The sequence below is a fragment of the Sylvia atricapilla genome, chromosome 6, assembly GCF_009819655.1.
Source record: "Sylvia atricapilla isolate bSylAtr1 chromosome 6, bSylAtr1.pri, whole genome shotgun sequence".
Lineage (NCBI taxonomy): Eukaryota > Metazoa > Chordata > Aves > Passeriformes > Sylviidae > Sylvia > Sylvia atricapilla.
The window spans coordinates 34,258,374-34,282,853 of record NC_089145.1 but is presented as its reverse complement, the minus strand read 5'-3'; positions in this window follow the sequence as shown (position 1 = coordinate 34,282,853).

Sequence of the window (24,480 nt, the reverse complement as noted above, 5' to 3'; positions counted from 1 at the left end):
CCATGCCCAGCTGCCAGCTCTCTTTCTTCCAGCACACAACCAAAAGACCAAGGCTTTGTGCAGGAACTGGTTTGGGTTTTATTCTAAAACTTGTTTTTTTTCCAACCCAAGGTGACTCTGTGATTCTATATCATTTTACAGAAAACGCTGCATCTTCACTGCACTCCTGAAGTTTGGGGTTATGGCATAACTCCAGTTTAAGAAAGGTCCAGCAAGATTAGGGAAATAAATGGTTTTTTGTTTCACTGCTTTTTATCTTCCTGATGATAATTAAAGCAATAGTAATAAACCCAGAAAGAATCTACCTGAGCTGGCTTTTATCAGGGCAGAAGAGCAAATTTACAGGGCTCTCTCTTTTCTTCGTAAAGTTCTTTGGTATTTAATTTTGAAAAATTTAAAATGCAAATGATTCAAAATTAAATATTAATTATTTAAAAAAATGGAAATAAATTTCTCTGTCTCCTGGACCAGGTTTCAACTTTTAGTAAAGTCTGACCAATTTTCTAATGCCTTGCCAACCTCCTATTTTTGGCCTGTGTTACTTTATAGACTAAATTAAATGCATGACCCAGACCCATCTTTGTGCTTCAACAAAAAGAGGACAAAATACTATTTTATAAAATATATCTGTGTGCCTGACGACCTCCCACAGCCAGGAGGGACAGTGTTTATTCCCCTTCCATGTCTTTCCCACTGCCAGGACTTTGCGTGACAGCGCCAGGCTCCCGCTGTGCCCCCAGGGGTGGCAGTGGCTGGAGGCGGCACAGCCACTCGGGTTTGTGCCGGGTCACCTCCCTGAGTGTGCTGTGTCACCTCCTGGGATTGTGCCGGGTCACCTCCCTCCATGTGCCAGGTCACCTCCCAAAATGTGCCGGGTCACCTCCCAGGACTGTGCTGTGTCACCTCCCAGGACTGTGCTGTGTCACCTCATCTGACAGCAGCAAAGCTCCTCTCAGGCTGCTGCTGCCCCGGACAGGACAGAGGTGCAGGGGATCCCATGGGAGCTCTGTGCCCAAGAAAAGCCAAGTTTTGGAGCAGACTCTGTCAAAGGGAACAAAAGGCACCTGGGCAGACACCGGAGCTCCCAGGGCTGGAGGCAGGTGAGATTTCTGTGCCATGTTCACAGCCCTGGATGAGAGCTTGGCTGGGGACACGCTGTGCTGGCCTGCTGAGGTTCTCTGCATTAGCCTTTCAAATACCAGCTGCGTTCATTTCAGCCTGTCCTGAAGGTTTTCCCTGTGGGGTGGGAAGAAAAACTTTTATGAAAGGTAAGGCAGAAAAGACCAGGTTGGAAAGGGCTTGGAACAACCTGGTCTAGTGGAAGGTGCCTGCCCATGGCAGGGATGGAACAAGGTGAGCTTTGACTTCCCTTCCAACCCAAAACACTTGTGATTGGATTGTGTGGAAGGAATGCTAAAAGGTCTCTCTCTCCACTCTGAAAATCCCTGTAAACTCGCCCAAATAATGCAAAGAGATATAAAAGCTGCAAGAAACTTAGAGGTGAAATTAAATGTAAATATGAAAGCAACACCTTCATAATATCAAACAGCTGGATGCAAGGCTACATAGGGCACCTGTAAACACAGGCCAAAAAACCCCAGAAAACAAATTACATCCATGTAAATATTTTTGTACATTTCCAGTCAGGCATGTATCTCAAATAACAGGCTGAGGCTTTGGAGCCGAGTCCTGAAGACAAAGTGATTTATCCAGATTGCAGTGATCAGCCCATGGACAGGTCTTCAGAGGAATTTATTATTATTCTGCTACAGCTGCTGACCAAATCAGTTGGGACCAATACCCAAGTTCCTGGAGTGGAATCCCTGCCCTGAGCTCTGGGTCCCTGCATGGAGCCTCTGCAGGCAGACAGAGTCCAGGGCTCTGGAATAGAAATGTGGATGTTCAGCCTGGGTGCTGTGAGCAGCCGCGTCATTCCATGCTGCCCATTCCACATTGCACTGTGCACCACTTCAGTGATCAATTATTCCTGAGACTTGGCAGCGGCCTTATGTAATTAAATCTTTGCTCAATAACACAGAATCATAGAGCCATAGACTGATGTGATCACAGAATCCCAAATCACCCAGTTCCAGAATGATTTGGGTCAGAAGGACCCTAAATTCCACCCATTCCCATCCCTGCCATGGCAGGGACACCTCCCAATGTTGCAGGCTGCTCCAAGCCCAATGTCCAACCTGGCCTTGGGCACTGCCAGGGATCCAGGGGCAGCCACAGTTACTCTGGGAATTCCAGCCCAGCCAGGAATTCCCAATTCCCAATCTTCCATCCAGCCCTGCCTTCTGGCAGTGAGAAGCCATTCCGTGTATCCTGTCCCTCCAGATTCTTGTCCCCAGTCCCTCCCCAGTTCTCCTGGAGCCCCTTCAGGAATCCTTTTTGTCTGCTCTTGTTGTCTTGAATGTTTTCTTATCTGTATTTTCTCCACACAGAATTGAGTGTCACGGGCAGGTCCCTGCACAGACCAATCCAGGAGATCTTGGCTTGGGGATGTTGGTGCCAGGCTGCCACAGCACAGGGTGGGACCAATGCATGTATATTTTTAAGTATTCCAGGAGATTCAGCAGCTCCAAACTGCTCCTCATCCCTCACCACAGCTGAGACCTCCCAATGCTCCTTCCCTCCGGCCCAAGGGCTGCTGCAGGGAACAGGATGAGCCTCCTCTCCCAGCACCAAGGCAGAACTAAAATGTTCTGTCTGGAGCAGCACCTCCGTGTCTGTGTGAGAGGGGAGAGGTGCAAACTCCCCGTTTCTCCTTCAAGGCGGCGCTTGGCTCAAACCTGTGACAAAAGCTGCTGTGGAAAGGGGGCGGGAGAGGTGGATGGGAGAGGTGGGCAGAGCCCAGAGCCCTGTCACTGCCCAAACCCAGACAAGAGCCCTGCCACAGACACCGCCCAGGGCACAAGGGCAGGACAGAGACTTAGGAAGCAGGGATTAGCGTCTTCCCACTTGGAGACCTGTAGAGAAAGGCACTGGAGAGCCCAGGGAATTGTATAATTATCAGTGAACTTAATAGCAAACCTCTTTTATATCTCAGTGCACCATTTGCACAAAAATAGCTGTTCCCTTCCCAGCCAGCACATCTGAAGTGCAGATTAACAGATTCTACATTTCACATTTCCAAAATTCAGTGGCTTTTACCCCTACAATTTATTAGCTTCAGATGTGCATCTCCAGTCCCAGAGGAGCTCAACGTGAGCTGGAAGGCTGAGCCCTGGCAGGATCAGTGGCAAACTAACAAGGTCAGTCCCATCCTCCCGTTTCCATGGCGATCACTCTGATAATATGGAACATGGCAACACCAGCCCTCTCCCAGCTCCTCCAGCTCAGCTCCTGCCTTTGTCTGCCTCCCTTGGAATGGGGCTGAGATAAAAGGGAGCTCACAGCAAACAGGGGAGAGCTGTGGTGCTGCCCGAGCTCGTGCTGGGCACCCGGGCCCTGCCCTCAGGAAGGTGAGATTTCAACAAAGGTTTCCTTCCAAGGGCCTGCTGTGTGTTGGAAAGGTTCAGCCTTGGCTGAGGCTGCACTTGGCCAGCTGAATCTTGCCACAGATCGTAGGGTTTTGTTTTATCCCATGCATCAGCATGTATTTTCTCCACTACAACATTTCTCCTGCTCACTTATGAGGCCATTTCCATGCTGGGAGCAAAATGGCCAGTGGGTGACAAAGCATTTTTTGGTGCAGGAAAAAGAGCAGGTCTGGTACCCAAAATGTTCCAGGTGAGGACGATGCTGTGGCACAGCCTCTTTCTCCCAGATGCCAGTGAGGGGAGAGGCAGGGGGATGGCACTGCTCCCCTAAGTGGGGATGCCTCTTCCCAAGGAAGGGTGACAGTTTGTCACAAAAAATCCCACTTGTGTCTGAAAATAAAAGCTTTCCAAATCTCAGCTCTTTGGATGGAAAGACAGCTCTGCTGGGTGTATCAAAATTTCAGAGTTTAAACTGCTCGTGGAAGAAGGTTTCTGGCTTTGATTAAATAATCCAAAAGTCTGCATTGCAATAAGGCATTTTCACCAATCAGAACCATTTCCCAGTTCATTGAGTACTGTGGAATTACTGCAGGATTGCAGGGATACGTGTGTTTGTATATCTGTGTGTAAATATCTGAGCACAGACATCTGTGAAGTCAGGTGTGAATCCCTCAAGTGCTGCACAACCGTTCCCTGGGGAGCAGTCCTGCCAGCTGCTCTGCCTGCAGGCCAGCCTTGCTGTCCTGTGCCCTGGATTTATCTGCCTGTGCCAGATCTCAGTGTTTGTCAGGCTGTGAGAGGACGGGACACCACCAGGAGCACTCCCAGAAGGGCTCAGACACTCACACAGGGGGCTGCAGGACAGAAGAGCTGGCTGTGCTCTGGGCTGGGGGGATGAGGAGCCCTGAGAGGCTGGGGAGATCTGGGGACCTGAGGAACCTCGGGGAGATGAGGAGCCCTGGAGAGCTGAGGAGACTTGAGGAGCTGAGGAACCCTGAGAAGATAAGGAGCCCTGGGGAGCTGGGCAACTCTGGGGAACCTCAGAGAGATGAGGATCCTCGGGGGGCTGAGGAGACCTGGGGAGCTGTGGAACTTCAGGGAACTGAGGAACCCTGGGGAACTGGGGAACCTTGGGGACCTGAGGAGTCCTGAGGAGAGCTGAGGAGCACCAGGGAGCTGGGGAGCCCTGGGCACTGAGGAACTCTGGGGAGCTGGGGAATTCCGGGGAACTGAGGAGCCCCAGGGAGCAGCCCCAAGCCCCATGCCCCAGTCCCTACCCCGAGCAGCTCCAGAACCCCCACCCTGCAGCAGGAAAAAGCCCCCATGGGAGCACAGTGGCTGTGCCATGTCCACCTCTGGCAGTTTGCTGTTTTCCTGGCTTGGCTCCTTCACCTGAAATGGGAGTAGAAAAGTGCTCTGGGCAAGGCTGCACAGGGCTTGGAGACCCCTGGTCGGGTGGAAGGTGTCTCTCCCGTGGAAAGGGGGGAGATGAGTTTTAAGGTCTCTTCCCACCCAAGCCATTCTGTGATCAGACTAGAGCCCAGCATTTTCTTGTGCACAGAATATGCTGGTCCAACAAAAATTGGGCAGAATTTGCAAATTATTTACTGGGAAAAGAAAGAAACATTCCTAGAACACTGAGTGCCTTGTAAGACTTCCTTCTGAAGGGGCTCATCGAGGGAACAGCCAAATGGGATTGGGAATGAGGAGCAGTTCCCAGACACCAAAACACATCAGTTATGAGCATTGTTCTGCAGCCTGAATGGAGAGATGTAAAATGGATATGTCATTGTGGTGCATTATATTATCATATTTTAAGGCTACTCTCAGCTGTAACAAGCTCTGAGGTGTTTTCTAGAGTGATGAAGTATTTAATAAAAGTAAGACAAAGAGTCACTGGAGACCTCGGTGGCTTGTGTGCCCTTTGAAACACATTACTGGTCCAAAAGATATTAGCTTAATCCTCTCTTCTGGTTAAACTGTGATTCATCGTCTGGAGGAGAATGATTTCAATGTATCTGCAAAACCCTTTCAGTTCCATTTGGCATATCTGGATAACGTTTCTGTACAATTCTGTTCCCCCAGTGTAGCAAAGCAGACAGATTATAAAGGATCCATTGTCTGACAAGGATATTTCAGCACATGAAAGGGGACAGTGAGCAGCTTCTGGACTTCGGGGTGTGACACCTCCCTGCAGGTCTCAACATCCCTCTGTCTGCAGGGTTTGAGTTCCCAGGGCTGCTCCTGCCCTGCCTCCCTGCCAGCCGCAGCCTCAAGCCCTCCTGCCAGCCCCAGTGCCTGTGACAGCCAAATTTGGACTCCAGAGACACAACTGTGGTGAGCCCTTAGGTTTGATTGCATCTCAGAGAGCTTCATGGGTTTGTCCTCCTTAAATTGCTTTTGATTCTCTGAATCCTCTCTGTTTATCCCGTGCCCAAACGCGTCCTTTGGGGACCATGTTCCAGAGCCAAAGGAATGTTTGCAGTGACATCCCCAGCTCCAGGGGCCTCAGCTGGCCATGGGCAGCCACAGCCCTGGGAGACAGCTGCAAACCAAGGCACACTTCCCTTGGCTGTTCCCTCCCTGCTCCATCCCTCTTTGGCAGCAGGATCATTCCCTCAGCACCAGCCTGGGCAGCTGGGCTTTTCTTGGCTCTCACCAAACCCACCTGGAAGTGTCTGACCACAACATCCCTACCCCCATGGGCTGGATCAGCAGCTCCAAACCCTTGGAAAATGAAATTTAACCCAGACCCAGGCTAGGTACCCAGCCTGGTGAGCAGCATTGGGGCTGGAGCACCACAACCTGGGCACTGTCTGCCCTCAGGTACAGGTGATATTTCTCATCTCTCTTCAAGCAGCAGAAATATTCTTTTCCCTCTCTCTGCTCCCATTGTTTGCATGACAGCCACTAACGACCTTTTTCTCTCAATAATATAATATAACTGTAAGAAGCCAGCGCTGAATCAACCTAACCTGTATTTAACTGGAGTTAGGGTTTCCTGCCAGACCTGCTGAATTTTCTCTGAGCATCCCACCTTCCTCAGCATAAGTCTCCAGCTCAGAGCAATTAACCTTTTTCTTTCCCTCTGTAATGCCTGAATTTCAGCTTATTTTATTTTCAAAAGAAATTATATTCTCTGAACATGCAACAATCCTGTAATTAAAATAATTTGCCCTTGTGGCACGGGGGTTACATAATTGGCAGGGAAGGATACTTGATATTTTAATAACTGTGAGGCATGTGAGAAATTTTTCTCACCTTCAGCTGCCTGTGAACAGGAGCTGCTATGTTTTACAGCTTCACAATCCTCATCAGTCCTTCTGAGGAGTCATTTGCCCAGAACTTTATTTTCCAAATGACCCAGTATCTCACTAAAATAGGATGAATTCCTTGGCAAAGAAAATCAGTAATTTCCTGCAGTACCTGACTAGGAAGTTCATCACACTTGCTCCACTGCTACAATGGCAAAACACTAAAGAAGTGAACATGAGAATGAAAGAGCCAAGTCTGGAAGTGGAAAGAGTCATTGATGTCTGATTCCAGAAATGTCCCTCCCCAGGGCTGGGAGCTCACACAAGACTTCTTCTGGCATCACCTCTGGCAGGGGCAAAATTTAAAATCTAGCAATTGTCTTCTGTCTTATTTTGAAAGTTCTGTGTCAGACCATTCCAAGCCAGATGTGCGACTGCCATGGCTTTTAATCATACAATTTTAGGATTCTGACTGGTTTGGGCTGGAATGGATCCTAGAGCTCATCCAGTGCCTCCCCTTGCCATGGCAGGGACACCTTCCACTATCCCAGGGTGCTCCAAGCCCTGTCCAGCCTGTTCAGGAACACTTCCATGGATGAGGGCAAAAGAATTTGCAAAAAAAAAAAAAAAAAAAAAACAAAAACCCCGAAAATGAAAAATAACAAAAATTCTAAATATTTTCCAAACTCAAAGTGTGGAATGGTGCTGGAGGGTGTTGCTGCACCTCCTCTACATTCTGGCACCTTCCAAGCCATGACAGCTGCCCAGCACTCAGTGAAGCTGAGCCAGCTGTGCCCCATCAGAAGGGATGAAAACGTTCAGCCCTACCTGTGAATGTCCTGACCCCTCCCCAGGGTGGGGGAGTTTCCCACCTGAGCCACCTGTGCAAGGGAGGACCATGGCAGGATAAAAGTCATTGTGCTATCAGCAGGGCTCATGTAACCACACACAGAACTCTGATTTCTTCAAAGCGCTCAGAGCAAAGTTTATTGACAGACAGATTCTTTTATACAGTGTTTGGGTACAATGAATAGGGTTGGTCCTTTAGGGCACCACCTTTTTGTAAACATCTCTGCCAGTAAACGAGCTGGAAAAACACCCAGTGTCAGGAGGAGGAGATCTGCAGGGATTGTTTTGGGTTCCTCCTTATGATTTCCCAGGCCAGACTGAGAGAGTTCTGTCCTTGGCTTTCCCACAGGCTTCAAGACACTGCCTGGAGCCCGAAAATCCATGTTCTGACCACTGCCAGTTCCCACAATTGTCCCGCCTCATGGGATCTGCCTCCTCATAGCCTCATTCTGGCAGAGCAGCCTCAGTCCTCTCCCTCCTGTGTTCATCAGTGCTCCTGACAGCCAAATCCCAGCCCTCCCAAGGATCCAGCCTGGTTCCTCTGCCAGGAGCAGCATTACCAGATCAGTCACAGGATCACTGGGGCTGGGAGAACCCTCTGAGGTCGCTGACTCCAGCCTAAAACCCAGCACGGCCAAGAAGACATAGGTACAAAAGCTATTTGAGAACCTGCCACCACACAATTGAAAATGAGCTCCTCAGGTGGAAGTTGGAAATTGGAAAGAGGAACAAGGACAGAAAATAACCATAATAGTCAGAAATTGGCCACAATAAGTGCCTGTTAAGGAACACAGGCTAGGGGACTCACATATGCAAATGTCTTACTAAATAAAGAGCCAAACAATTTCAGTCATCAAACTGGGAGGAAGATTCCCAGCTCTCTTCCTTGGACAAGGTTTTCCACACGCCCAGCCCGAGGATCGGCGCCCTCCCCTCAGCAGAGGGATGGAGTTTTCCAGGCAGGTGCTCTCCTGCCCTCCCAAGCCCGGCACAGGGAGCAGCCCCTGCGGCCCCCCGGGGAACCTGGAGAGGGACAGAACTAAGAGCCTTTTGTGAGAGAGGCACTGAATATTCCTGCAGCCAGAGTGCCAAGGGTTCAAGATTTACACAAGAATAAACCGAGAAAAGGCTCTTTTCTAAGCTGACAGATTTATTTAACCTGACTGTGGGGACAGGGCAGTGTTTAACCAGGAACTTGGAAGGATAGATATCCATGCCTGGAAGTGCCCAGCTCCTGAGTGGCAAGACCATGACAAACCCCAGCTTGATGGAAGACTCTGGATGTCATTTCTCCAGGACTTGGAACATGACAGAACACACCCCTGCCCTGTGTGTGTGAGATGTGCCTGATCTGGGGCTCCTTGGCTGCTCCAGTCCAGCCTGCTCAGCCATGAGCAGCACTGGGGTCACTTCCACCTGAGCCAGCTGCAAATGAGCATCACGAATAGCATCACCAACAGCATGGTCTATCACCAACAGCATCACCAACAGCATCACCAATGGCATCACCAACAGCATAACCAATGTAATCACCAACAGCATAACCAATGTAATCACCAACAGCATCACCAACGGCATCACCAACGGCATCACCAATGGCATCACCAAAGGCATCGCCAGCAGCATTGCCAATGGCATCATCAATGACGTTGCCAAAGGCACTATCCATCACCAAAGGATATGGCATCACCATCATCGTCCATCACTAATGACATCACCAAAGGCATGGCCAATGGCATCACCAAGAGCATCACCAAAGGCCATGTTGGTACCAGGGAAGTGTCAAAGCAGCACAGGGAGGGCATTACAGATTTCTCTTGCCCCTTAGTGCAATGCCAGCCAATGCTCTGCTTAGAGCACAGACAAACATGAAATATTAACGCGTTTTTCTTGTTAGAAAAGGAGAAGTGTTGCTTTTAATGAGTGGAAGAAGCATAAAACTGGAAAAGAAAGCAGCACAGAAATTAAAATGATTGTTTCTTTAGTCTTGTTTTCTTTTTCCTATGGACCATTCACAGCTGAAATAGCAGAGGGATAATGAAGTGAAAGTTGCTTATATATTTCCTTTTATGTGTATCCTGTGAAAAAAATAAGCCATTATTATCCAACACTAATACATTTCAGACCAGAATGCAAGATAAGGACGTTGGGATCTGGGATGTCAGTCTGTGATGGTTCAAAGGATGAGGGGTATTTTTCACTGCAGCAAAGAATCACAGTGGATTCTCTGTATCTTCATTTTCATTGAAAAGATAACAAAGAATAAACAGTTCGAAGGTAAGCACAAAGAAATCAATGGCACACACATCGTCTGCTGGAATGTACAATGGATGGCATATTTTAAATAGTGGTACTTCAGAAAATGATATCATAAAAATGCACACAACATCTCTTCGAGCTGCTATCACAGCTAGTTACAGCCAAAATCACAGATCTTAATCCTGCCAGCCTCCTCCCATATCATCCCAAATTCACAAACCAGCTCGTGAAGGTGCTCAGCACTTACATAGAGGTAAAGTCCCACATGTTCAGGATTCAGGAACTGCGCAGAGTCACTGGCCTGAGAAGCGCCCAGGACAGTCCCAGGTCTGAGCTGATCCTTCCTTTAGGACCCCAGAATCCCAGGCTGGTTTGGAGTGGGAGGGACCTAAAATCCCACCCAGTGCCACCCCTGCCATGGCAGGGACACCTCCCACTGTCCCAGGCTGCTCCAAGCCCAATGTCCAACCTGGCCTTAGGCACTGCCAGGGATCCAGGGGCAGCCACAGCTAATCTGGGAATTCCAGCCCAGCCAGGAATTCCCAATTCCCAATCTGCCATCCATCCCTGCCCTCTGGCAGTGGGAAGCCATTCCGTGTGTCCTGTCCCTCCTGCCCTTGTTCTTCACTGGTAAAAAACGCCAAGAGGATCCCCCAAACCACCTTTTGGAACTAACTGGAGGAATGGGAACATTTAAAAGGGAGTCATTCCTGTTCCCCAGGGCAGGGGCACTGAGGGGGGCAGGGGGAATAGGGGGCGTAGGGATTTAGGGGACAGAGGGATTTTGGGGGCAGTGCCTTTGAGCCTCTCCTATGAGGCTGCAGCCATGTCCAAGGTCCTTTTAGCTACACATCCTCCACAAACGTGAGCACACAGCACAGAATTTCTCAGGTGCATGTGAATTGAGAACATCGATGATTCCCTGCACTCCTGTTAAACTTCTGGGGACAAAAAGAGGGGCCTGACACTTCCCATCCACACTGTGATAAAATCACACCATAGATCCTTGATACACGAGAGTATATATTGATACTTGATACACAATAGGTACTTAGTGATAAAATCACACAATAGATTTTAAGCTTCTTGATTCATTCAGATGCTCTGAGGATTTAGCCAGCACAGATAGCAGGGAAGATAATGTCCTTTATCTAATCACTTTGGCCAGAAGTGCAGTATTTCTGAGGAAAAAAAAAATAAAAAAAAAAGAGCCCTTTTAACAAATATCGAATGTGTTGGTAAATTTGGCAAACCTGGTTTTTAATTTTTGTTAAAATTTAAAACATGTAATTTAAAACTTAATAAAAGGAACAATAAATATCCCATCTACCATGGCTGCTGCACCACTGAAAAATGGTAAAATGCAAAGCTGGGACAAAACCCTTTGGAAACTTCGACATCAGCTTCTTTTTACTTTTTGGCTCTGGCTCCTGAACCTGCTGTTGTTTCAAATTCCCCATGCAGTCAATGCCATCCAGCAATCAATGAAAGCTTGTTCCAGACCAGCCCTGCTTCTCATTCCTGCTACAATCAATTGAACCTGTCAGGAAGGCACCAGATGCTGCTGCATTTTTCCCTATATAATATTAGGAAGAGAAAAACATCCAGCACAGGGTGTGTGGGGAGCCTGACTTAAGTGTAATTAAAATTAAAGAACCTCTATCCCCTGAGAGTGTGAGTATTGACAAATCTTTCACTTTCTCATTTACAACCCTGTGTTTGTGTGCTGCCGACTCTTTCAAAAACAAGCAGACAAGGGAGAAACAAGAAATGAAAAGTTATTAAAATTCAAATAGGACAATACCCTGCAGATTTCATTGTGTCCTTACACTGTTGAAACAGATGCTGGGCGTGATGGGAACTCTGCTGGGGCAGATGTTAAACCTTTCACAGGTTGCTCCAGTTCTCTCATAATACTTTCCCTTTGCAGAGATGTATTAACAGAAGACTTAAAGCGTAAGATGTAAATGATGGGCAGTTCTGCATCTTGAAGGGAGTAAAGTAATGCAAGATCAGGTGACAGACAAATATTTGGATGGACAAAAAGTTGATACATTTTAAAACAGATTTCTGTGCCAGGACCATTGCATTGTTCATTTCTCCTTATATATACAGAAGAAGAAAATATACATACCACAGATCTTGAAATATATATATATATATTAGTATTTTAGACTTCTACTCCAGGACTTTATTTATCACTGGGGCCAGGAAGGCTGAGTGAGGAAGGAGCAGTAAAACCAGGGGAATATGGGTTTCAAAATATATCTACAGGCAGCAGATTTTGACCATGGGAAAGGGAGTGCTCACAGCTGAGTTTCTGCTCTGCAGAGCTCAGCCCTGTCCTGACCAGGAAAAATGTGCAAGTACAAAGAGAAAGCACAAACTGCCCTGGTTTCTAAGCAGCAAATGTGATGAACTCATCCTGCAAGGTCCAGAACAGGGTCTGGCCAAAGCACTGCTCCAGGGGAAATCATGGGAATGTCACTTCATAAAAAAGGAGCAACCAACTGGGGGGAAAATCACACTCAAAAAAAATTACACAGAGTGAGGTTCCTCAGCTTAGTATTTAGTTAAAAACTCTATGTTCTGTCTGTCCTGCCTGCAAGTGATGCCAGAGGGGGTTTGTGTTGGACATGGGGAAAAATTTCTTTCCAAGAGGTTTGACCAGCCCTGGCCCAGCTGCCCAGGGCAGGGCTGGAGTCCCCATCCCTGGAGGGATTTAAAGCCCTGGGGAGGTGGCACCAGAGGACAGGGGTCAGTGATGGCTTTGACAGGTCTGGAGAATGGTTGGGCTGGAAGGTTTTCCAGGGCTTTTCTGAAATTAATGACTTGTGATTCTAGCCTCCCAGTGGGCCCCTCCCTACTCAGGACACCCTGTGACTGCAGGAACAGCTCAGAGCTCTGCAGCAGCCCCTGAACCACTGCAGCAAACACGGGCCCTGGTGGATGGCCTGTTATCCCCACTCTATGTACTGCTGCCTCCTGATAAATTGAGATAAATAAATGAAGTTGTTGCACACCCACACCAGATGAGCTGTAATTCAGCTGAAAATCTGCCTTTCCACATGAGAGGTGCTAAAGGAACGGAGCAGCAGCAGGTGGACATTGCAGCCCTGTTGACTTTTCCATTTTTCAAATCAGGACATGGGGTTTGGAATTAGAAAGAAGGATGAGTAATGGTGAGTTAGAAGTGTGAATCTGATAAATTCCCTCCCTTCGTGGTGATACCCATCACCTCAGGGAAGGTAGGAGGCTGCTGTAAATGACAGTTTACAAATTTTTGTGGCAGCAGCATCCCCTTTCTGCAGTACACATGATGGATAAATATTTCCTCGTGGTCTGGCGCCTGACCTGGGGGCACCTGTGGCTTGCAAACCACTTCTGGCCTGATCTTTGTCTCCTGCAGTCACGAGGGGTGGCTGGGGAAGATGAGGCTCCCTGACAGAGACAGGTCACGCCATGAGCTGCATCCTGATCAGGCTGAGCCCTGCAGGAGCCCAGAGCCACTCCAGACCAGGGCAGCCTGTCCCTGCCACACTGGCAGCCTTGGCATGGCTGCTGGGTGAGCACCCTCACACAGGACAGATCCAGCTGCAGGCAGCTGCTGCACCCTGGAACGTTCCCACAGGAACCTCTGGCTTCAGGCTGGGGTGGGCATCACATGAGAAAGGAACACTGCTCACCCTGGCTGCCTTCAGAACCACGGGCTCTGAGAGGAGATTCCAAAACTCACCCTGGAAACCCATTACAGACCTTCATCAGGTACAGGCCATCCCAAAATGGTGCACCAAGAGTCTGCAAAATGTCTTTGGGCCTGGGCGCTTTTCAGATGCAGCTTGGGCAGGGTGCTTGGGCCAGGACAAGTTGGACCAGACCATCCTTGGGGTGCCTTCCCACCCTGGATTCCATGATTCCATGATTCCATGAATCTATGAAGAGACTCTGTGGCTGCCTGGCTGGTCCCTAGCACAGTGTCAGCTACAAAATCAACCAAATAAATCCACAGCACAATTAAAAGATGTTGCTAGCGGGGAAAAATGAGATTCAGGTAGAAAATGGTGGTTCTGTGGCTGCTCACAGAGAACACAGGGGGCACCCAGCACCCTGGGAGGGATACCCATCTCCACAGGAGGCACACCCAGCACCCAGGGAGGGGCACCCAGCACCCTGGGAGGGGCACCCCGCACCCAGGGAGAGCTGCATGTGGTGCCAGGTGACTCCCTCCTGTGCAGAACCCACAGCTCTCCAGGCTGTCCTGTCCCAGCTCATCCTTTCTGTCCTGGCCCTCATTAAAGCTGCAGCAGTTTGCAGCATGATTGTCTGTATTCCCATCACTGCTCCATGCAGGGATGATCCCATGTTTTCCTTTCCTCCAAAGGGCTGAAAATTCCTTGGGTGGCAAAAGCATTCCTGACCCCTGGATTGGAGGCAGAGTAGGCTTTGGTACAGTGAGAAGTGTTACAAATCTGGACAGAATATTCCAAAATCCATCTGCATCTTTAGTGGCCACTTTCATTTCATGGCTAAATGTATTTGTATTTGAAACAGTGAATAGCTTAACATATGTAAATCTATTTTTCAAATATTCAGGCCCAGCCATGCAGAGAGGCCTGAGACACATCTCACACCCCTGGAGTGTCTGTGGTCACAGCAGTAAGGAGACAGAGCAATGGGTGGGCAGCCTGTTAAAGCCTACCATGGATTCTTCTCTTTGATGATCAGAATCAGAATTTAACAAAGACTCAGCAGATCACCCGAAGAGGAGTCAAGGGCTCCAGGAAATGGGCCCTGTAGGGTTCTGCTCTCCACACCAGGAGGACACAGAGCTAGTGCCTGTTTTGTCCATCACTTCAGGGGACAAGGTCTCCCACTCTCTGCCAGCTGCAGGGTAACAAAGAGCACAAAGAAAACACATCTGGCCTGCTCTGTATTCCAGACATAATCCGGAGCTGCAGAGCAACTGAGAGCAGTGGAGGGAGGGAAAAGATGTAAAAGCACGGGAGCAAAGCCGGGGCAGGGACCCAGCGCCCCTCTGCTGCTCTGTACAATGCACACCGGGAGCAGCGGAGTGCTCTCCAGAGCCCGAGGCACATCCCACTCCGGAAAAAAAAAAAAAAAAAAAAAAAAAAATTTCCTGTTCACTTGGCAACTCAGCTCATTTGGGGCCAGAAGTCGCCCAGCCTCTCCTGTCCCCTCCCCAAATGTACCTGCCCGAGGAGCTGGCCCAGCTCCCCGGGAAGCACAGCCCTGCGGCAGCCCAGGTTTGGGTCCTCTAATAGCCCAGTGCAGGCTCAGGAGCAGAGGGCGCCTATCCCGGCTGCTTCCCCTGCCCGGGGACAGCTGGAGCCCAGGGCTGGGAGCCCCTCACTGAGAGGGACCTCGTTAGCGGCCACCACTCACTAACCCTCTGCCCTCCTGGTAACTGCAGGCTCGGCTCAGCAGCTCCTGCCTTCGGAGACGGTTCTCAGGATGATCTGGGCGGGTTTTTCTCAGCCCGGTTGTCTCCGGTGCAGGATTTCCCCGCAGGCAGTGATCCCCCCGCTGCAATGCAGCGGCACCTGTGAGCGATGGGGCTCGGCCCCTCCAGGAGGACCATGGAAATCCCATCGATTTTCCTGCTGCAGCACACCCCGTGTCCAGCAGCCAGGCAGTCCAGGAGAAAAGGCTCAACAAAAACCGCAGCTGTATCGCTGCCACGCTGCTGGTGAGGCTGGTGCCGGCTCTGCCCACCTGGGCACCTCCCTAGTGGCGCTGGGGGGACACAGACCAGGGCTCCGGGGCCAGCCCAGTCCATGGCTTTGTTCCCCACCCGGTGCCACCCCAGCTCCAGGGCTGAGCCAGGAGGGGACAGGTGGTGTCCCCTGTGTCCCAAGCAGTGCTGGGGCTAAGTGCCCTCACAGGCTCCCACAGGGACCCCACGGGGACCCTGGGCCGTGACCCTGCTCTGGGGTTCCCCCGTGCCAGTTCCCACAGCCCTGCCTGCTCTGCCTCCTCCTGGCCCAGCAGTGCCCAGCCCAGCAGGACCCTCCAAGAGCCCCCACAGACCAGGGCTCCTGCGAGGAGATCTGTGCTTCAATTAATCCAAATCATCTTTTATTCTGCCATGGATCAAACTCAGCCAACAGCAGAGTTTTTCAGAGGAGAAGGGTCACCTGAGACCCCTTTCCCTGTTGAGGCAATAACCACCAGCTCTCAAGCTGCCATTTAACTCCTGTCCCTTGGTTTTTGTTCAATTCCCACAAAAACCATTACTGGAATAACAAAAGCATTTGCTAAGCAGAGCTCAAATTTTTCTTTTTTTTTTTTTTTTTTTTTTTTTTTTTTTTTTTTTTTTTTTTTTTTTTGGACAAGAGCTCAGCAACAGAACTGGTGAACAAATTGCTTTTGTGATTTCCCTGAGGATCCATCATTCTCCCTTCTATCCAAGCCCCAGTTTTGGTGCCCCACACGCCTGGTGGGCGCTGGCTGTGCATCCAGGGGCTCATCCAGTGTCCCCTGGGATCTGGGCACAGCTCTGCCCCTGGATCCTCCAGCCTCCCCCTGGCCCAGCAGCACTGCCTCACAGCAAAGCTCACGCTCCCAGAACATCCTCTTATTAATTTTCCGAGTTTATGGAGTCAGCTGTCACATAACAGCAGCTCCCCGTCTCCGAAGGAACACGGCATGCATGCGGAATGATTGCAGGAATTTGTACCCTCAGGACATATTATTTTCTTAACTAAAATTCAAGTGCATACTTATTACCCAAATCTTTGTCTCAGAAACAGCTTTGCCTTCACATGACGGAATTACAAACCACCAGACAGTTTTTAGGACCTGTATGCAAAACTGCTTTTTAGCATGGCTTTTGTAGTTGTCTTATTTATCTAATCTCCATGAGTCATAATTCCTTTAGGATCACTTTCTTCCTTCTACATTTCATCTCACCAAAACAAATTAAAAAATCAAAAAACAATGGAAAAAACAGAAGCAAGCTCCTGTTCCAGCCCAGAGCTGATGCAGTGCCACACATAATTTGGATTTGTTGCACCATTTCTAATGGGAACAGACACCCACAGTACCTATGAAGGGAGTCCCCAGGCAAAAGACCCGGCCATGACATCTCCCTTGGAGAGGAGCAAAAGGGAAAGGTTAAAAACAAAGGAGCAAGAGGAGGAGTCGTCCCCATCCCTGGGGGGATTTTCCAGCCACGTGGATGTGGCACCTGAGGACAGGGGTCAGTGGTGGCCTGGGCAGGGCTGGAGAACAGTTGGACTCGATGGCCTCTGAGGCCTTTTCCAACCCAAATGTTCTGTGATTCCATTCCACGGGTTGATTCCCAGTGTTCACCAGGGGCACTCCACAGCAGAGCCAGCCCCTGTCTGCCACTGCCAGGGCCATTTGTGCTGACTTCCACAGGTACCAGCTGTCCCAGTGCCAGAACACAGGGGACAGCTCAAGGCACCCCTGGCTCCTTCCCATCTGCAAACTCTGCAGACCGTCCAGCACATCTTCCAACCTGAGTGACGTGAGTAAACCAAGGACAAAGTGTTGTGTGAATTGTGGCTGCAGACTGGTGACAGTCAGGAGTCAGCCTGGGAATGTTTAATCTATGAGAAATTTGTATTACAAAAGCACAGAAATCTGAGATTTAAACAGTTTTCTCTGGAGGAATATTTCCTTTCCCTTACTGTCACTTCAGCAGCAGAACACTGAGCCTTATACAGTTCTGATTGGCCAGGACACCTACAAAATTATATTAACAGTGATCTTGCAAAGTGTTCCATCAAGATGGGACACAGAAAGCTGAGCCATAAATTTCTGTGAGGAAATGCTTCTGGAACTTGGTATCTTCTACATCTGCCCATCCCTTTGCTTTTGCAGACTGAGCTGAGACAGGGATGACAAAGTGGAACTGAGATGATGCTGTGCCAAAGCCCAGCCTTTTTATTTCAGCCAAGTAGAGCAAAGTTTCCTCAGCCCATGGCTCTGCCTGTGGCTGGAATGGCCCCAGGATTATCAGCACCAGTGACAACACCTGAACCCGTCCTGGCAGTACAGGACATGAGCCCCAGCCCTCAAAACTGGAATGTCCATTGGGATGAGAGGTGGACAGAAGAAAAAGGAGAAGTGGACCTGAAGAGTACAGGTGTACCTATAGCAGCTGGGAAAGGGAATTTCCATGGAGTCTGGGGCCAAGGGTCTCCAAGGAGCTGCTCTCACTAAGCTGCTTCCTTTTTATTGAAAGCCTTCAGACTTCAGACTTTCTGTCTGAAGAGGAATCAATAAGGAGAAAATTTGGGTGAAAAAGTAAAGTGAGTGTATTTTCAGTACACAGAAACAGAGCAGTGACCACATGGAGAAAAGAGCAGGCCAGAGGACAGCAGACATGATTCTTCTGCTGTACCACCGCACAAGGAATATGATCCTTGTCAGATGAATCCATCCATTTTTAATAAGCAGCCTTACGTAGCTGAACTCCAGTTTCAGGTTAGATATCCCCCAGTCCTCCAATATCAGCTGGCTCCTGGAGTTGCTGATTGAGTGTTCAGTGACACCGTGGTGCTGCAGGGGAGGCTGCTCAGGGATCATTCCCCTGGGATCTGAGACTGGCATAGCCCAGAGCTCCACCCTGGCTGACAGCATCACTCCCCTCCTGCCCTCCCCGCCCAGAGCTGCCCCCAAACCTGGGCTTGCATTGCACAGGGCCAAACCAGTTCAGCTCCCTTGGGATCCAGAGGAAGGAAACGTGGGCCTGATATTTCTGGGTCTGAGAGATTTTAGCCTGCTAGCAGCTGCTAACTTCTTCTGAAGGAAAATTTTCTCAAGAAAGTTTCTTCTCAAAACAATCCTGGCAAACAACTCTCCTTTCTCATTTCTCAAAACAATCTTTCTCCAGGTGGTGTTTTGCTGTTTCTCTTGTTTAACCAAGGGGATTAGAGAGGTGTCGTTCCTATTCACCAACCATGGTAAGTCTGTATGGGAACACCTTATAACAGGTAGTAAGAATTAGACAATAAATGCTCTTTGCCATTTTTTGTCAATGCTCTTTGCCTTCTGAAATATTTAGAGTCTCTCATCTTTCTTTTGTCTCCTACAGTGACAAGGAAAGGCTGGAGCACCCACAGCACTGGGGGGTTTGGGACTCCCACTGGCCTGGGCAGGTGCTGGCACAGGGACTGCCCTGGGGACACCAGAGCCCTCAGTGGGACACACCGAACATCACCCGGTGGCAACACCTGCTTGGAGGCTCTGTGAGCCCAGGTGACACTGCAGGGCCCTTGCCCTGCCCTGACAGGTCCCTACAGCCATTTGTTGAGGTGCCACCATTTGTGTCCCCTCCTCAGGAGCACCGGACAAGTCCCTGTAGGGCAGCGCATTCACCGGGACCCCTGAGTGCTAAAACAAACACTGCTGGCCCAACAAGCAAGGACAGGGCAAGGATTAGTTCCACATCACAATGACATTTATCCACCCCTGGAAAATTACTGATAATTCATATTGATTCCGTGGCCTGGGTGCAGTGAGCCGAAACATCAAATCCAGAGCTCCTCTGAGCTGGAATTACAAATTACAGCCGAGCTGAGCTGAGCTGAGCTGGGGATGGAACTTGGTCCATTCCTGTTTTGCTGCACGATCCCCACAATTTTGTCTTTGAAATTCAATATTTCTCTCTGCCAGAGCTGTGCCAGGGAACCCTTCCTGACCCTGGGACAGGAGATGAGAGGAGTCTCTCACACCATCCACTCTGACAGCGTGTATCCATCAGGGAGTGCCTGACCCCAAACACTGTGGTGAGCACAGATGGGACGTTGTTCATGGTGTTTGGGGTTTTACACAAACACTCTGAGAAGAAGCTCTGGGGCAGAGAGGGCAGCGTGTCCTGCCCCGCCACTGCCACAGGGAGCAGGATCTGTGCTGAGGGGATGTGAGGAAATTCTGCATAACCACAGCGGTGTTCTGTAGGGCATAGGACAGAACATAAAACAGCCAAGCTAAAGGCAGGGAGGAACAGAAGAGGGAGGGGAAGGATGGGCCATTAGCCCCCTGAGCAGCCCCACAGTGTCCCCAGGGCCATGTGTAGAGTGCCCCAAGCAGGCAGCAAGCTCCAGGGTGAACCCAGCCAGGCTCCACCTTCCCCTTGGTGTCCCTCCATCCTCCTGAAGACAGGTTATGGCTGAGGAGGGACTGAAGCAGGACATGGATCCCCTGGTCCTGGCAGCCTGGGGCAATGCCAGTGCTGCAGGATGAGCCCAGCCCCAGAGCAGGGTGTGAGAGGGGTCAGAAGGGGCACTGCAAGCTGCACTGGGGGTGCCCTGCACAAAGCCCCCAAACCCACAAGAGCTGCCTTGCTGACAAGTTAGTGCTCTCCTGCTTCCCTTCAGGCCCTTTCCCTTCTGCAGGAACACCTTCAGCCCAAAATGACCTGACCAGGCCAGGTGGGTGGTGCAGGACCCTGGGAATGAGCCCGAGGAGCCCATGACCCACTCCCCACCCAGGGTGGGCTCCTGCCCTGTAGGGGCAGGATGGACCCAGGGCTCAGCCAGGGACCCTCTGCAGTGCACAGCACCCAAATCCCGGGCACTGGGTGCCTTCCAAAGGACATTTTCCCACTGAGAAATGCAGTCGCCTCTGGGACTGGGATCCTGTTAGAGCCTGATCTCTACACAGCATACACGTGTCTGTGATTTATCTACACAGGCTGAGTTCTCCAGGCTACAGTTTTTAATCAGCCCTATTTGCATTACATAACGTCTTTTATTTCAGCCTGCATTTTGGTTTAATTAGTTCTTTGTTAAATACATCAATGGTGATTCTACCCTGCCAAGCAATTCCAGATTAATTGCATTTGTTAAATCTTCTTCTTTTTCTTGTTTCTAATTTTTTCCTGCGTTCCAAGGAGGCGGCACATTTGGAAATTAATGGTATTTTCGAATCATTGCATTGTACAAACTCATGGGCATATTTCAAATAATAAACCCCAATATTCCCAGCTGTGTGTGTTCCTCTCCAGCTCAAGAGGATTGAATTCTGTGCTTTACACTGGGCTGTGGCTGATGGGAGATCTTATTTCTACTGTGACCCTGGAAGGGAACTCTCCAGGAAAACAAGGACAGCAACCCAGGGCAGATCTTCCCCTCTCAAGTTTTGCCACGTTTCTCAGCCTGACAGGGTGGAATTTAACATCCCTCATGAGATAAAAACACACACACAGACCCATCAGTGATGGTGGGCTGCACTTGGGTTCTCCCTATGTATACGGAGGAGGTACCTGATCCTTGGGGATGCTCTGACCCACCAGGAAAAGCAGAACAGGATGGAAAGGGCTGGATTTCAATTTCCAGAAACTGATGGAGAGATAAAAAAATAGTAGAAGAAAATGAAAAAAAAAAAAAAAAAAGAAAAGAAACTGTAGATAATGCAGACTATAATTAATGGCTGAGACAATTCAATAATAGGACATTTTAGATATGGAGTGACAGGACAAGGGAGAATGGCTTCCCATGCCAGAGAGCAGGGTTAAATGGGATACAGGGAGTGGGACAATGGGTTAAATGGGATACAGGGAATGGGATAATGGGTTAAATGGGATACAGAGAATGGAACAATGGGTTAACTGGGATACAGGGAATGGGATAATGGGTTAAATGGGATACAGGACAGGAATTGTTCCCTGGGAGGGGCATAGGGTGTCCAGATTTGCTGTGGCTGCCCCTGGATCCCTGGCAGTGCCCAAGGCAAGGTTGGACATTGGGATTGGAGCAGCCTGGGACAGTGGGAGGTGTCCCTGCCATGGCAGGGGTGTCACGGGAGGGGATTTAAGGTCCCTCCCAACCCAGCCCATTCTGGGATAGGATTCTGTGTCCACCTGAGGGTGACGCATCCCCAGTGACAGCCCAGAGCACATTCTCTGATTCCCACACAGTAACAGGAATTCCAGGGATGAATTTGCTGGAGCAGCCAGTGCCCAGAACAGACAAGATGTTCATAAAGATCATTTTGCCTTTAGTAAAAGAGTTTCCAGTCAGTGACAGAATGCAGAGGTGATCCAGGGCACAGGTGATCCAGAAACACAATTCCTGTCCCAGGACACCAACCATCTTTCCTAAGGCAAAGAGATTTCTTTTCTTCTTGCCCTCCCCATGACTGGCTTCCCAGCTGTGCTTCAGTATCCCTGAGCACAGCTGGCTGGGGAAGGGAGCCCCAGGGAGCAGCCCAGGAGATGGGACCCTGTGTGGCGGGTGGAGTGCCTGGGACCACCCAGCTCCTGGGGCTGAGGGAGCAGCAGCCAGAAATCTGCAACAAAGATGGGCACTGAGCGCAAAAAAGCAACTAGAGACACGTGAGAGAGGAAATGTGCATCCAGGCAGATTTCAGGGAAGGGTTCTGTTCCAGGCCATGGTGCAGGGAAACCCTGTTCCTCTGTGCCTGAGCTGCACACGAGCATGGAATTCATCCCAGAGTCCTACTGACAGATCCTTAATGAGATTTCACATAATGATCCAGGCTTTGTGGTTCATTATTAAAGAAAGCTTCCCACAGTGTCAGGCAAGTGCAGCGCCTGGGAATAGGCAAACTGGGCAGGCACCTTCCCGATGGGAGAATGGAGTCTGCTCCTTTGGGAGCAGGTATCTCCATTTTTTTCCACTGCTGGGCTGTATTTTAAGGATTCACATGTGTTTTGTGCTAACTCAGTAACAGCTCCTGGGAAATGCTTCTTTTCCTCTCCCCATCACAGAGAGCACATCCTACTTGCTGTTTTTCCCAGGACAGGTCCTCTCCCCTCCCCTCCCCTCCTCTCCCCTCCCCTCCCCTCGGTTGTGCTCCCTGCTCTTTGTGTCCAGGCTCCTGGGCCAGACTGGGCACACTGCTCCTCAGGGGCAGGTTTAATTGGATAAACCCTGTGGGTCTTCACAGCTCAGTTCTGCCTGTTCCCTGGTGCTTCCACAGGCTTGGGGTTGAACTGCTTGTGACTGGGAATGTTCAAACCTCAGAAGAGATTTTGAGGGGAAAACAAAGCCATGTAAATAGACCAACCCCGGCAGTCAAAGCATCTGGACATCCACCTGTTCTCCAAAGGTGGAGATCTCAGCTCTGTGCCCCCGGCACTGGGGTTTGAGGGGCTCAGTAGGAGCAGCCACTGCTGCCCCTCTCCACATTGTCCCTGAGCTGGGCTGTCCAGGGCACGGAGCAGTCACGGCCTGGGGTGACATCCGCTGCCGAGCACGAGGGGGTTCAGTGATCCCACGGACACCGTGGGGCAGACTGGCCTCCCCAAATCTCCTGGGCTCACACAGCAGCCACGGATGGAGAGCAGGACACAGAACCATGGGATGTGACTTTGCTGGGACATCCATTGACAGTTTTGTGAGCATGAGCTCAACACACACAAACCAAACCCTGTGGGCACACCTATGGACAGTCTTGGCTGCTTTTGACATCCCCAGCTGTTGCTGTAGGACACGAAAGAAAGACTCCCAAGTATTTCAGAAGGCAAAGATCACAGAAAAAAGGCTTTATTGTTTAATTCTTACTACCTTTTATAAGGTGTTCCCATACAGACTTACCATGGTTGGTGAATAGGAACGACACCTTTCTAATCCCATTGGTTAAAACAGAGAAACAGCGAAACACCACCTGGAGAAAGATTGTTTTGAGAAATGAGAAAGGAGAGTTGTTTGCCAGGATTGTTTTGAGAAGAAACTTCCTTGAGAAATTTTTCCTTGGGAAAAATTTAGCAGCTTCTAGCAGGCTAAAAATCTTTCAGATTCAGAAATAACAGGCCCACCCTCAGCCTTTCCCCTTTGGCTGCTTTGTTCCTACAGGTGACATTCCCTGGGAGCCCTGCCCAGGCACACAGCCCTGCCTGTCTGTCCCCAGGGGCACGGGGTGCGTGTCCCACCCTGCAACAGTGCACCCCCAGCTCAGTGGGTGTTCCCATTTTAGGAAAGGGGGTTTGGTTTCACCCGTGACTTTTAAAAAGAAGAACCAGAACTTTCTGTTCTTGCCTCATCGCAATTGGCTCGATGCCAGCACAGAGGCACTAGTTGGGCATTAGAAATGGCCCTCAAAACCTGCTGCCAATTTCATTGGGCAAGATGCCAAAAAGCCCACCTGGACCATTCTGTATTTAAGAGACTGCACAGAACTGCTCAATTGCTTTTTTTGGGCTGCCTTAGCAGTGTAAGAGTCTTATCTACACAGTGTTCAACTTGTATTTTTTTGTTTGACAATGTTTATTATTTCTGTTATTATTAAACCCTTGTCTTTTGCAAAGCACATCTGGAGAAGTTGTTTTGCTGGTATTTAGCCATTCTGGGAGGTTGCAGGTCAGCCCCTCAGACCTGATACATCTTCAGGGGGCTCATGACACCCTGGCCAGGTGTAAAGCTGCATCACCACCCCGTGCCAGGCCTGTGTCCCCTGCACGGGCAGCCAGCGGGGACCCCACACCTGGGACAGTGCAGTGACACCCACTGCTCCACTGGCCCTGGGCTCCAGCTCTCCTGTAGTAAAGCACCCCACACCCCCAGCAGGTGCTTCCAAAGAGGGAAAGAGTTTCAGTTCACCTTTACACATGTTAGGGAGTTTAACTAGAAAGTTCTGTGGGTTTCTCGCAGGCTCAGCGCCAGCAGAGAGCATGGATTGGT